We start from the raw sequence: 13,294 nt of genomic DNA, 5'->3' as shown, positions 1-13,294 counted from the left end.
CTCTATTCACTTGTGTGTGTGGTATGACCTGCTCCCTTATCAATACGTTTTGAATAAAGTAATATCCTCATTGGTGATTGACCTTGTCTCTCCTCATTATTGATTAGAATTTCCACGACATCCCTCAGTCGAGCAGTGACTTTCAAACACAGATTCAACTACAAGGCTAGGGAGGTTTTCCAATGTCTCTCAAAGAAGGGCACCTATTGGTAGATGGGTAAAAAAACAAACACACATTCAATATCCCTTTGAGCATGGTGAAGTTATTAACTACACTCTGAATGGTGTATCAAGACACCCAGTCACTAAAAAGATACAGGCGTCCTTCCTAACTCAGCTACTGGAGAGGATTTCACCATGAGGCCAATGGTGACTTTAAAACAGTTACAGAGTTTAATGGCTGTGGCAGGAGAAAACTGAGGATGGATCAACAACATTGTAGTTACTCCACAATACTAACCTAATTGACAGTGTAAATATTCCAAAACATGCATCCTGTTTGCAACAAGGTACTAAAGTAATACTGCAAAAAATGTGGCAAAGCAATTAACTTTTTGTCCTGAATACAAAGTGCTATGTTTGGGGCAAATCCAATACAACACTGCTGAGTACTACTCTCCATATTTTCAAGCATAGTGGTGGCTGCATCATGTTATGGGTATGCTTGTAATCGTTAAGAACTGGGGAGTTTTTCAGGATAAATAAAGAAATGAAATAGAGCTAAGCACAGGCAATGTGAGAGGAATTCACCTTTCAGTAGGACAATAACCTAAAACACAAGGCCAAATCTACACTGGAGTTGCTTACCAAGAAGACAGTGAATGTTCCTGAGTGGCCGAGTTACAGTTTTGACTTAAATCTACTTGAAAATCTATGGCAAGACCTGAAAGTGGTTGTCTAGCAATTATCAAAAACCAATTTGACAGAGCTTGAACATTTAAAAAAAGAATAATGGGCAAATGTTGCACAATCCAGGTGTGGAAAGACTCAGCTATAATCACTGCCAAAGGTGCGTCTACAAAGTATTGACTCAGGGGTGTGAATACTTATGTAAATGAGATATTTCTCTATTTCATTTTCAATCAATTAGGAAAAAATTCTAAAAACATGTTTTCACTTTGTCATTATGGGGTATTGTGTGTAGACGGGTGAGAGAAAAAATCGATTTAATCCATACTGAATTCAGGCTGTAACACAACAAAATGTGGAATAAGTCAAGGGGTATGAATACTTTCTGAAGGCACTGTATTATCATTGTATTGTATCAATTACAATATCTGAATGTGGCAAGTAGCTGTACAATTTACCAATATATTATGTACAGTATATAAAATAATGAATGCTTTGAAATACAATATATTGTTGAAAATACATTTTCAATATTTCCAAAAGGGATTTTATACCTTTGGCCGTTGTTTTCTAGGAAATGTACATGGCATCTAGCCTTGCCTGTGCTGGCTGGTGTGGCCTGCTGGGTCAGAGGTAAAGATATTTGTTAAGAAGCCAGCATGATGTCAGATCAACAGGCAGATACCATCTGTGCCCCCTGTTCTATGGCTGGCACAAACACATCCGACACACATCACTGTGCCAATCCTAAGGCTCCCCATACGCTACACACACAGACAAACATTATAATTTCTATAGTGAATGATTTATTTTTTATCAAATAGATTTTTATTCAGATGTTTTTTGACCAGGTAACATTCACCCTCCCCCATATGTAATAATATATATGGGCCACTTTTGCCATGTTTGACTTTGTTTCGTTGGTAAGCTGCATCCTGCCTTTCAAACACTTGATTACTTTTTAGATTTGATTTTGACAGTAGGATATGCCTGGCTGTTCCACAATGTTTCTGCTCATATGTAGAAACTAAGACTGGGAATTGCCAGGGACCTCACGATACAATATTATCACGATACGTAGGTGCCGATACGATATGTATTGTGATTCTCACGATTTTCATGATTTTCATTTGATACTGCGATTTTATGATCCAAACATATTGCTCACGATATAGAACGGCAATATAGAATGGCAATTAGTCTTCTGCCTTTTTCCCAACACCTCCAGACATCACACAGGCACAGGGGCAGTTGCGCCACACAGTACCCCTGAATGGAGACCATTTTGGGGGTTAAGTTAGGGCTTTAGCGGTAATGACATTTTGTCAGCTGGTAATTGTCATGCAAATGTCTGCCGGTCTCACGGTAATTGACCGTTAATGAACATAAACATGTTTAGCAGCTCCAGGCCTCCACCCATACATTCTGCTGATGGAACGCACCTTTGGAACATCTACATTTAAAAAAGTGTAATAAATCCATTTAACCTCTAAAAGTCTAAACCGTTGGGGGAGAGGGGGGTTAGGGTTAGCTAACATATGGAATTGTTTTAAGATGGTCATACCATGTATCATTTAGCTATTTGATTGAGAAATTTAGGTATAAAAATATATATATAAAAAAATATATAAAATATTGAATTTGGCCTTTAGTAATAAGGGTTTGAAGTGTCTGTCCTATATCTAGGAGATATAACAAAGCTCAGGAAATATTTTCGTTTTTTTGGACACATATTTAACCCCTTATTTTTGTTGGCACAAAACTACCTCCATACTTCCATTCATTTGTATGGGTTACCTTCAGACAAGAGCAAAACAGAGATCTCGTGAGAGTCTCATCTTTCCATAGAGTTGTCATATTAGTTTCTAGGCCGAACCGTTCGGATGATACAGACATTTTAGTGAGACGACCGATTTTCGGGATGTCTCGTGGTCTGACAAACACCGCTGTAGCTTGGCCACCTTCAACCGCAGATGTGGAAGGCCGACATAGTCGGAAAATGTGGATTGAGACGCAGCCCATGCAAAGAAACAGATATCTCTAGCTTAAACTGACGGATTTTGATGGGGATTTTTTAATTATGTTACTTAGATGAGTCAATAGATTCTTAAGGATTAATATACACCATCACAATATATCACAACATTATTGATTTCTATTCTACTCCGGTTTTATAGCGGAGCAATGCTTAATATTATCAGCTGAGAAATAAATGTAGTAGAAGTAGAAGGCTGGGATCCTCCTCTTTTTAGTGGCAACCATCAAATCTCTAATTTCACATGGGATTGCATATAGAAATGTCTGGGCTTATAACAACACTTATTTCACTCCATGCATCGACCACTGTTTGAGGAGCATGCAGCCTCATGGATAGAAAGTTTGGAGCGTAGCATAAGGTAACCAGTCCATCCAGTATGCATGATACAGTCCACACGCAAAGGCGATTACTAGAATTTGTTTAATTTTGGAGTATAGGTTAGACCAATTATGTACCAAAGACATCTTAAATCTAGGTTGTAGTTTTTTAAATGTTTTTCTGCCATGTGTAATATGCGGTAGGCTATTAAATCAAAATCAAATCACATTTTATTAGTCGGGAAATGCTTATGTTTCTAGCTCCAACAGTGCAGTAATACCTAACAATACAAACAATACACACAAATCCAAAAAATTAAAAGAAAGAAGGCTATGTATTGTATAAACGGTACAATTATTTAATTCAGTTTATTTTGGGGCCTTGGGCTCATATATATACCTATGTGTATGCATATTCTCTAATATGCGTATGGGTGTTTTGAATTAACCATCACCTTTGAAAGCACTGTCCATTTCGTTGTGTTTGGCATTGAAACATCATCCACAGCGACCATGTTTTCCACTTGATTTCAACCTGTTGTTGAACTTCAAATTGATCATCACAGTGAGGTGAGTTTTAAAAGCATTATCCTGTTTTGATGATGTGTTTGATGTGATTTATCGATTGCATTTGCATTGATGTCAGAGTGGTTAGAGGGACAATAGAGCGCTGATTAGGCCATTAGTGACCTGATGGTTGTTAGCGAGTTGGGTACTACCAATGCATGTTCACAGTGCATAAAAGGAGATTACCATGACTCAACAGTCATGTGGAATTTGACTGCAGTCATGACTCATGACTGGAATGACAATGATATTCTATTCCAGGGTTCCCCACAAGTTTTCTGAGCAAAAATAAATAAAACAAAAAAACATGTATTTTTATTGTTGGACATAAAACACCACCAAAGTGACTTTACTTTTGGAAATCTGTTCCAAAGTATTCCCACACATAATAGAGAGATTATGTGATCGTATACAAATGTAAGCAAGGTATGAAATGATTATGTTTCAGTCAAATATTATATCGGTTTGGTCTTCTTGCGGTCAATTTGCAGTCTACAGATTATTTGTAATTATGTTTCAGCCCCTTGACCATCCACTCAAGAACAAAATGAATACAAATAATAATAATAATCGGCCTGCGGCTGAATCTAGTTGATGATTCCTAAGGAAGGATAAGGTGCTATAAGGTTAACGTTATATGATCATATAGGCCTAGGTTTACAAAAGCCATTTCTGGGACTACAGTATATTAAAAATAGTGTTATTTCAGTACTGTATAATACGATGGAGCTAATTCACTATGAATGTAAAAACATAGCCCAACAACCTCCTTCCTACTTTGTAAACTATACAGAAATATAAGCACACTTAGCACTGAACCGTGAAATATTATCCATACTTTATGAGACAGACACTGTTGTGTCTTTTCTTGTGTCTAATTTTAGACACAGAAAAACTCTTGATTTGATGGGATCGGACAGGTTGATATATTGCACCTGGAAATAGTGGTGGTCAAGTCAACCACTCTTTTCCACTCATTGCATTAATGGTCTGACTGACAGTGAAACCTGTTCAATTAGGTTGCTTTTCTTTGTGCAAATCAATCCCAGAACAACAGCAAAGGACCTTGTGAAGATGCTGGAGGAAACAGGTACAAAAGTATCTATATCCACACTAAAACTAGTCCTATAAAAGGCCGCTCAGCAAGGAAGAAGCCACTGCTCCAAAACCACCATAAAAAAGCCAGACTACGGTTTGCAACTGCACATGGGGACAAAGATCGTACTTTTTGGAGAAATGTCCTCTGGTCTGATGAAACAAAATTAGAACTGTTTGGCCATAATGACCATCGTTATGTTTGGAGGAAAAAGGGGGTGGCTTGCAAGCCGAGGAACACCATCCCAACCGTGAAGCATGGGGGTGGCAGCATCATGCTGTGGGGGTGCTTTGCTGCAAGAGGGACTGGTGCACTTCACAAAATAGATGGCATCATGAGGAAGGAAAATTATGTGGATATTTTGAAGCAACATCTCAAGACATCAGTCAGGAAGTTAAAGCTTGGTTGCAAATGGGTCTTCCAAATGGACAATGACCCCAAGCATACTTCCAAATTTGTGGCAAAATGGCTTAAGGACAACAAAGTCAAGGTATTGGAGTGGCCATCACAAATCTCTGACCTCAATCCTATAGAAAATGTGTGGGCAGAACTGAAAAAGCATGTGCGAGCAAGGAGGCCTACAAACCTGACTCAGTTACACCAACTCTGTCAGGAGGAATGGGCCAAAATTCACCCAACTTATTGTGGGAAGCTTGTGGAAGGCTACCCAAAACATTTGACCCAAGTTAAACAATTCAAAGACAATGCTACCAAATACTAATTGAGTGTATGTAAACTTATGACCCACTGGAATGTGATGAAAGAAATAAAAGCTGAAATAAATCATTCTCTCTATTATTCTGACATTTCACATTCTTAAAATAAAGTGGTGATCCTAACTGACCTAAGACAGGGAATTTGTACTAGGATTAAAGGTCAGGAATTGTGAAAAACTGAGTTTAAATGTATTTGGCTAAGGTGTATGTAAACTTCCAACTTCAACTGTATAGGGCTATATATCAATCTAGAACAGGATTATCTATTTTGGATGCAATTTGAGATGATGGAAAGAGAGAAAAACGGAGAAAAGACTCGTGAGAGAAAGACTCGTGCGTGCACTGATTTAAAGCAATGATATTCAAGTGATAGGCTGTTTTAAAACTCTGGAGCTGCAATTTAAAAAATACTAATCTTTACAATTAAAAACAAGGTGACACCCGAAAACCCAGATGGAGATGGGTAAATTAGACGTGCATTCGGTCTTTATACTACTGTAGCATAGGCTATGCTGCAGCAAACGTCACAAGAAATTTTTTTACCATGATGAGATGATACTGTAGCACTGTGAACTGCGCTCCATACTGAGATGGGCTGTCTGTCCCCACCCTGAGCGTTGATTCATCATGCAGAGGCTGTAGAGAAGCCAGATTTAGACATTGCATACAATTTAACAGTTCCATTTCACGCCATGCTGTTCATATAAATAATTTATTATAATTTACCAGTTTCTCACAGTTATTTATCCCGGTTTTGGGCGGTAAAACCCGGTAACCGGGTTCTCACCATTCAACTCTAGTCTGTATGTGTGTGTACGTGTGTGTTAAGTTTTTGTCTACGACGCGTCGTGTTGTTGGGAAAAGTGGTCAAGGTAGCTGACCAGGAATACGACTTTCCCGAATTGGATCCTTTATTCATACGCCCCAGGGCCATTGAACTTATCCCAGAGGCTGCTCCAAGATGTCGGCGGCGAAGAAGAGGTACTCGGAGTGGACTTCTAGTCCGACTCAGGAGGCGTGCACACCATCCACCGCTTCCGAGTATACTACTCGCTGATGTTCAGTCTCTGGACAATAAAGTAGACGAGCTCAGGGCGAGGATCTCCTTCCAGAGAGACATCAGGGACTGTAACATACTCTGTTTCACAGAATCATGGCTCTCTCGGGATATACTGTCCCCGTCCATTCAGCCAGCTGGGTACTCAGTACATCGCGCAGACAGGAATAAAGAACTCTCCGGGAAGAAGAAGGGTGGTGGTGTATGTTTAATGATTAACTACTCATGGTGTGATTGTGATAACATACAGAAACTCAAGAACTTTTGTTCACCCGACCTAGAATACCTAACAATCAAATGCCGACCGTATTACCTCCCAAGAGAATTCTCTTCGGTTATAGTCACAGCTGTGTATATTCCCCCTCAAGCAGATACCACGACGGCCCTCAAGGAACTACACTGGACTTTATGCAAACTGGAAACCACATATTCTGAGGCCGCATTTATTGTAGCTTGGGATTTTAACAAAGCAAATTTGAGGAAAACGCTACCGAAGTTCTATCAACACATTGACTGTAGTACTCGCTCTGGTAAAACACTCGACCACTGCTACTCCCCCATTCGAAATGCCTTCAAGGCCCTTCCCCGCCCTCCGTTCAGCAAATCAGATCACGACTCCATTTTGCTCCTCCCTTCCTATAGGCAGAAACTCAAACAGGAAGTACCCGTGTTAATTCTATTCAACGCTGTTCTGACCAATCGGAATCCATCCTTCAAGATTGTTTTGATCACGCGGACTGGGATATGTTCCCGGTAGCCTCTGAGAATAACATTGTCGTATACACGGACACAGTGACTGAGTTCTTCAGGAAGTGTATAGGGGATGTTGTTCCCACTGTGTCTATTAAAACCTACCCAAACCAGAAACCGTGGATAGATGGCAGCATTCGCACAAAACTGAAAGCGCGAACCACTGCATCTAACCATGGCAAGGTGACTGGGAATATGGTTGAATACAAACAGTGTAGTTATTCCCTCCATGAGGCAATCAAACAGGCAAAACGTCAGTACAGAGAAAAAGTGGAGTCGCAATTCAACAGCTCGGACACGAGACGTATGTGGCAGGATCTACAGACAATCACGTATTAAAAAGGGAAAACCAGCCACATCGCAGACACCGACGTCTTACTCCCAGACAAGCTAAAGACCTTCTTCACCCACTTTGAGGATAACACAGTGCCACCGACGCGGCCCACTCCCAAGGACTGTGGGCTCTCGTTCTCTGTGGCCGACGTGAGTAAGACGTTTAAGCGGGTTAACCCTCGCAAGGCTGCCGGCTCAGACGACATCCCTAGCCGCGTCCTCAGAGCATGCGCAGACCAGCTGGCTGGAGTGTTTACAGACATATTCAATCTCTCCCTATCCCAGTCTGCTGTCCACACTTGCTTCAAGATGTCCACCATTGTTCCTGTACCCAAGAAAGCAAAGGTAACTGAACTAAATGACTATCGCCCCGTAGCACTCTCTTCTGTCATCATTAAGTGCTTTGAGAGGCTAGTTAAGGATCATATCACCTCTACCTTACCTGACACCCTAGACCCACTTCAATTTGCTTACCGTCCCAATAGATCCATAGACGATGCAATCGCCATCGCACTGCACACTGCCCTATCCCATCTGGACAAGAGGAATACCTATGTAAGAATGCTGTTCATTGACTATAGCTCAGCCTTCAACACCATAGTACCCTCCAAGCTCATCATTAAGCTCGGGGCCCTGGGTCTGAACCCCGCCCTGTGCAACTGGGTCCTGGACTTCCTGATGGGCTGCCCCCAGGTGGTGAAGGGAGGAAACAACACCTCCACTTCGCTGATTCTCAACACAGGGGCCCCACAAAGCTTCAAGTTCCTCTGCATACACATCACTGACAATCTGAAATGGTCCACCCACAGAGACAGTGTGGTGAAGAAGGCGCAACAGCCCCTCTTCAACTTCAGGAGGCTGAAGAAATGTGGCTTGGCCCCTAAGACCCTCACAAACATTTACAGATGCACTATTGAGAGCATCCTGTCGGGCTGTATCACCGGGGTGGTGCAGTCTGCCCGACGCATCACCGGGGGCACACTGCCTGCCCTCCAGGACACCTACAGCACCCGATGTCACAGGAAGGACAAAAAGATCATCAAGGACATCAACCACCCGATCCACTATCATCCAGAAGGCGAGGTCAGTACAGGTGCATCAAAGCTGGGACCAAGAGACTGAAAAACAGCTTCTATTTAAAGGCCATCACTGTTAAATAGCCATCACTAGCCGGCTACCACCCGGTTACTCAACCCTGCACCTTAGAGGCTGCTGCCCTATATACATAGACATGGAATCACTGGCCACTTTAATAATGGAACACTAGTCACTTTAATAATGTTTACATACTGCTTAATGTCATGAGCCCTCTCACTCCACCGGGTTACCACCTTAATTTGTTTCCACTATCTTCCACTCTGCTCACCTCCCTCTCTCTACTCAGCCTAACTAGCTCCACCTGTCCCTGCTCTGCTCGGCTCTAATTACTCTGCCAGCTGCGCTGCATTACCCACTAACCTCTCCCAGTATTTAAGGCCCTGTCTTTCAGCTCTCCGGTGTCAGATCGTCTGCAAAGCTCACACCCGGAACCTGTTTGCTCGCGCTTCTGGCTCACCCTGGTTTTGTGACCCCGGACCTGCCTGTTTTTTGGATACTCTTCTGCCTCAGGAGATCCAGACCTGCTTCTGCCATTACGACTCCTGACTACTCTTCAATCCCGGTAACTCTGACCAGCCTTCTGCCTTGCTACTACGTATTTTGGATTTCCCTTGAACTGTACTGCTGCCTGGTTTCATTCCGCCCTGTTGTGTCTGTGTCTCCCCCCAGGACTTCTGGACCACCCACCACCGGCTTCATAGGACGCATCGCTGCCACTGGGGGGCACAGACCCAGCGCATTGGACGGGATCCCTGTTACCCCTGGAGCCTTCATTCACTCCCTACTTCCCTTTTCCCTTAAGTTTAATAAACTTTCTGGTGTGACGCAATTGTGGTCCTCTGGTCGTCTGTCTGAATCGTGACAGTACGATCTGACCCTTATGGACTCAGCGCACACTTTCCCCGACATGGAAACCGATGAGCATGAGCAGCAGTTCCAGCAGCAGCAACAACAACTCGCCATGATCATTCAACTCCTCACCAACCTTACCCCAGCCAGTCTGCCCACCAGCCCAGCCCCCGAGTTACCTGCCCCGGTCATTGCAGCCGCTGCTCCGGAACCCAAGATTGGAAACCCCGAGCGGTTCAACGGCGATTCAACCCAGGTCCGGCCATTCCTGACTAGCTGCCGACTTCAGTTCTCCTTGCAGCCAAGGACCTTCGCCACGGAGGGGCTAAAGTTGGGTATGCCATCACTCACCTGACGGGCCGAGCTCGACTCTGGGGAACAGCAGAGTTCGAACGTCAAACCCCCGCATGTGCAACCTTCGACCTGTTTGCTGAGGAGATGCTGAAGGTGTTTGACCTGGATTCTCCCACCGCAGAGGCGTCTCGTGAACTGTTCAGTATTCGACAAGGCAGACGTACAGTCGCAGACCATTCCATCGACTTCCGAACCCTGGCTAGACGAAGTTCTTGGAACACACCATCGTTGGTGGACGCGTTCTTCCATAGTTTGGCTGACTATATCAAGGACGAGTTGGTCTCCCATGAACTGCCTTCCACTCTTGATGAAGCCATCGCACTGACTGTCAGGATCGACAGAAGGATACAGACCCGTCGTCGTGAGAGGGAGCGCCAAGGTCCACCTACTACCGGCATTCTGAGAGATCCGACTGGGCTCCTGTCATCTACTGCCACTCACCCAGGTCAGCTTGATCAGTCTGAGCCTATGGAGATTGGGCGAGCCTCCCTCACTCCTGCAGAGCGCCAGCGCCGCTTCACCTCAAACCTCTGCCTCTATTGTGGAGGTGATGGACATCGTGTGGTAACCTGCCCTTTAAAGGGCCGAAGCTCACCGGGCGTAGGGGGAGTCCGGTTGAGTTCAATGACCATCCAGTCCTCCGACCGCAAACCCCTGCTGCAAGTTCACCTCCGCCTCTCTGACTCAACTCACACCCTGGCTGCTCTGGTGGATTCTGGCGCCGAAGCCAACATAATGGACATCAAGCTGGCACGCCAACTGGGACTGGAGAACCTCCGTTTGACACCTCCTATTCCTGCCCGGGCACTGGACGGACACTTACTCGGATCGGTCACTCATGTCACGGCCCCGGTCTCGATGGGTCTGTCCGGAAACCATCAAGAAACTATCCAGTTTCACCTGCTCCCCTCTCCAGGCCAACCCCTCATCCTGGGTTACCCATGGCTCCGCCCGGCACAACCCTCAGCTCGACTGGGTGACCGGGGTGATCAGGGAGTGGGGGAGAGGACTGCCACCGAACCTGCCTGCTTGCTGCCGCACTACCCCCTCGGCCAGTACCTACTAACTCCGCTCCTGACCTCTCCAATGTCCCAGAATGCTACCATGGTCTCAGAGAGGTGTTTAACAAAGCAAGAGCCACATCTCTGCCCCCCTCACCGACCGTACGACTGTGCCATCGACCTCCTCCCTGGAACAGCTCCTCCAAGGGGTCGTCTTTATTCGTTGTCTGCTCCTGAAAGAAAGTCCATGGAGGACTACATCAATGGCTCTCTGTCCGCAGGATTAATCCGTTCATCTTCATCTCCTGCTGGTGCTGGCTTCTTCTTTGTGGGGAAGAAGGACGGATCTCTTCGCCCTGCATCGACTACAGGGGACTCAACGACATCACAGTGAAGAACCGTTACCCTCTGCCTCTGCTCACCTCTGCTTTTGAGTTGCTCCAGGGAGCCACTGTTTTTACCAAGTTGGATCTCAGAAACGCTTACCACCTAGTGCGGATCCGGGAGGGAGATGAATGGAAAACCGCATTCAATACACCAACAGGCCACTACGAGTATCTGGTTATGCCTTTTGGCCTCACCAATGCTCCTGCTGTGTTCCAGGCTCTAGTGAATGATGTACTGCGGGACATGTTAAACAAGTTTGTCTTCGTTTACCTGGATGACATCTTAATTTACTCCAGAAACCTGTCTGAACACACCCGCCATGTCCAGCAAGTCCTTCATCGTCTTCTGGAGAATTCCCTCTACGCCAAGGCAGAGAAATGTGAGTTTCACGTCAAGACAGTGGCCTTCCTGGGGTACATAGTGGCAGAAGGAAGTATCCAAATGGATCCTGCCAAAGTATCAGCAGTCACTTCATGGCCAGTTCCGGAGAACAGAAAGAAGCTGCAACAGTTTCTGGGGTTTGCTAACTTCTATAGGAAGTTTATCCGGAACTACAGTACCGTTGCTGCCCCTCTCACTGCTCTAACCAGCACCAAGCAACCCTTCACCTGGACCCCAGCAGCCGACAAAGCCTTCGGTACCCTCAAGGGGAGGTTCACCTCCGCTCCCATCCTCCAGATGCCTGATGTGGACCGGCAATTCATTGTGGAGGTGGACGCCTCGGATGTGGGAGTTGGTGCTGTGATTTCTCAGTGGGCTGCGGAGGATAGGAAGCTCCATCCCTGTGCCTTTTTCTCACGTCGGTTGTCCCCCTCTGAGTGCAATTACGACATAGGGAACCGTGAGCTGCTGGCTGTGAAGCTTGCCTTGGAGGAGTGGCGTCACTGGCTGGAGGGGTCCACCATTCCATTTCTCGTTTGGACCGATCATAAGAACTTGGAGTACATCCGCACGGCCAAACGGTTGAACTCCAGGCAGTCCCGCTGGGCCCTGTTCTTCACCAGGTTTAATTTCACTCTGTCATACCGGCCTGGATCACGCAACACCAAGCCAGACGCCCTCTCCCGTCAATTCCAGAAGGATGACACCCCTCCAAGGACCCTGTGTCGATTCTGCCAAGTCCCTGCATCGTTGCAGCTCTGACCTGGGCTGTTGAGGAACAGGTGCTGGAGGCTCTCCGTAACCAGCCAGGTCCCAGCACTTGCCCAGCTGACCGCCTTTTTGTCCCCGAAGACCTGAGGTCCCAGGTCATTCAGTGGGGACATGACTCCCGCCTAGCTTGTCACCCTGGCTCCACCCGCACTTACAACCTGCTCGCCCAGAGGTTCTGGTGGCCCTCTCTGAGGAAGGATGTACGGGAATTCGTCCAAGCCTGCCCCATCTGCAACCAACACAAGTCGTCCTGCCAGCCCCCAGCCGGATTGCTGCAGCCCCTGCCTGTGCCCAGACGTCCCTGGTCTCACATCGCCCTTGACTTTGTCACGGGGCTGCCCCCTTCAAGTGGCATGACCGTCATTCTCACCATCGTTGACCGTTTCAGCAAGATGGCACACTTCATTCCCCTCCCCAAGCTCCCAACCGCCAAGGAGACCGCCCAGGTGGTCCTGGAACACGTCTTCCGGATCCACGGACTGCCAAGGGATGTTGTTTCTGACCGTGGTCCACAATTCTCCTCCGCTTTTTGGAAGGAGTTCTGTCACCTGCTGGGAGCCACAGTCAGTCTGACTTCCGGATTCCATCCCCAATCCAATGGGCAGTCAGAGCGGGCTAATCAGGAGCTCGAGAAGGCACTGCGATGCATGACTTCACGCAACCCCCACTCCTGGTCGCAGCAATTGACATGGGTGGAGTACGCACACAATTCTCTGACCTGCTCTGCCAT

At 45.9% G+C, this 13,294-nt stretch overlaps 1 protein-coding gene across 3 annotated transcripts in view; it reads right to left on the bottom strand.

The window, feature by feature from the left end:
* The window catches only part of LOC121575582 (E3 ubiquitin-protein ligase RNF182-like), a 37,353-nt gene that overhangs the window by 18,917 nt on the left and 5,142 nt on the right, over positions 1-13,294 (bottom strand). Inside the window, exon 2 of one of the 3 annotated variants that reach the window (XM_045223292.1) lies at positions 1,404-1,471. The exons of 1 other annotated variant lie outside the window; for it this stretch is intronic. The gene's annotated coding sequence lies outside the window, so the exon portion shown is untranslated. The remainder of the gene's footprint in view (positions 1-1,403; positions 1,472-13,294) is intronic. One more of the 3 variants, XM_045223293.1, reaches the window with a different exon arrangement.

Source organism: Coregonus clupeaformis, chromosome 10, assembly GCF_020615455.1.
Source record: "Coregonus clupeaformis isolate EN_2021a chromosome 10, ASM2061545v1, whole genome shotgun sequence".
NCBI classification, from domain to species: Eukaryota; Metazoa; Chordata; class Actinopteri; order Salmoniformes; family Salmonidae; genus Coregonus; species Coregonus clupeaformis.
The sequence above is the reverse complement of the archived record's forward strand: the minus strand, read 5'-3'. Positions and strand labels throughout refer to the sequence as shown.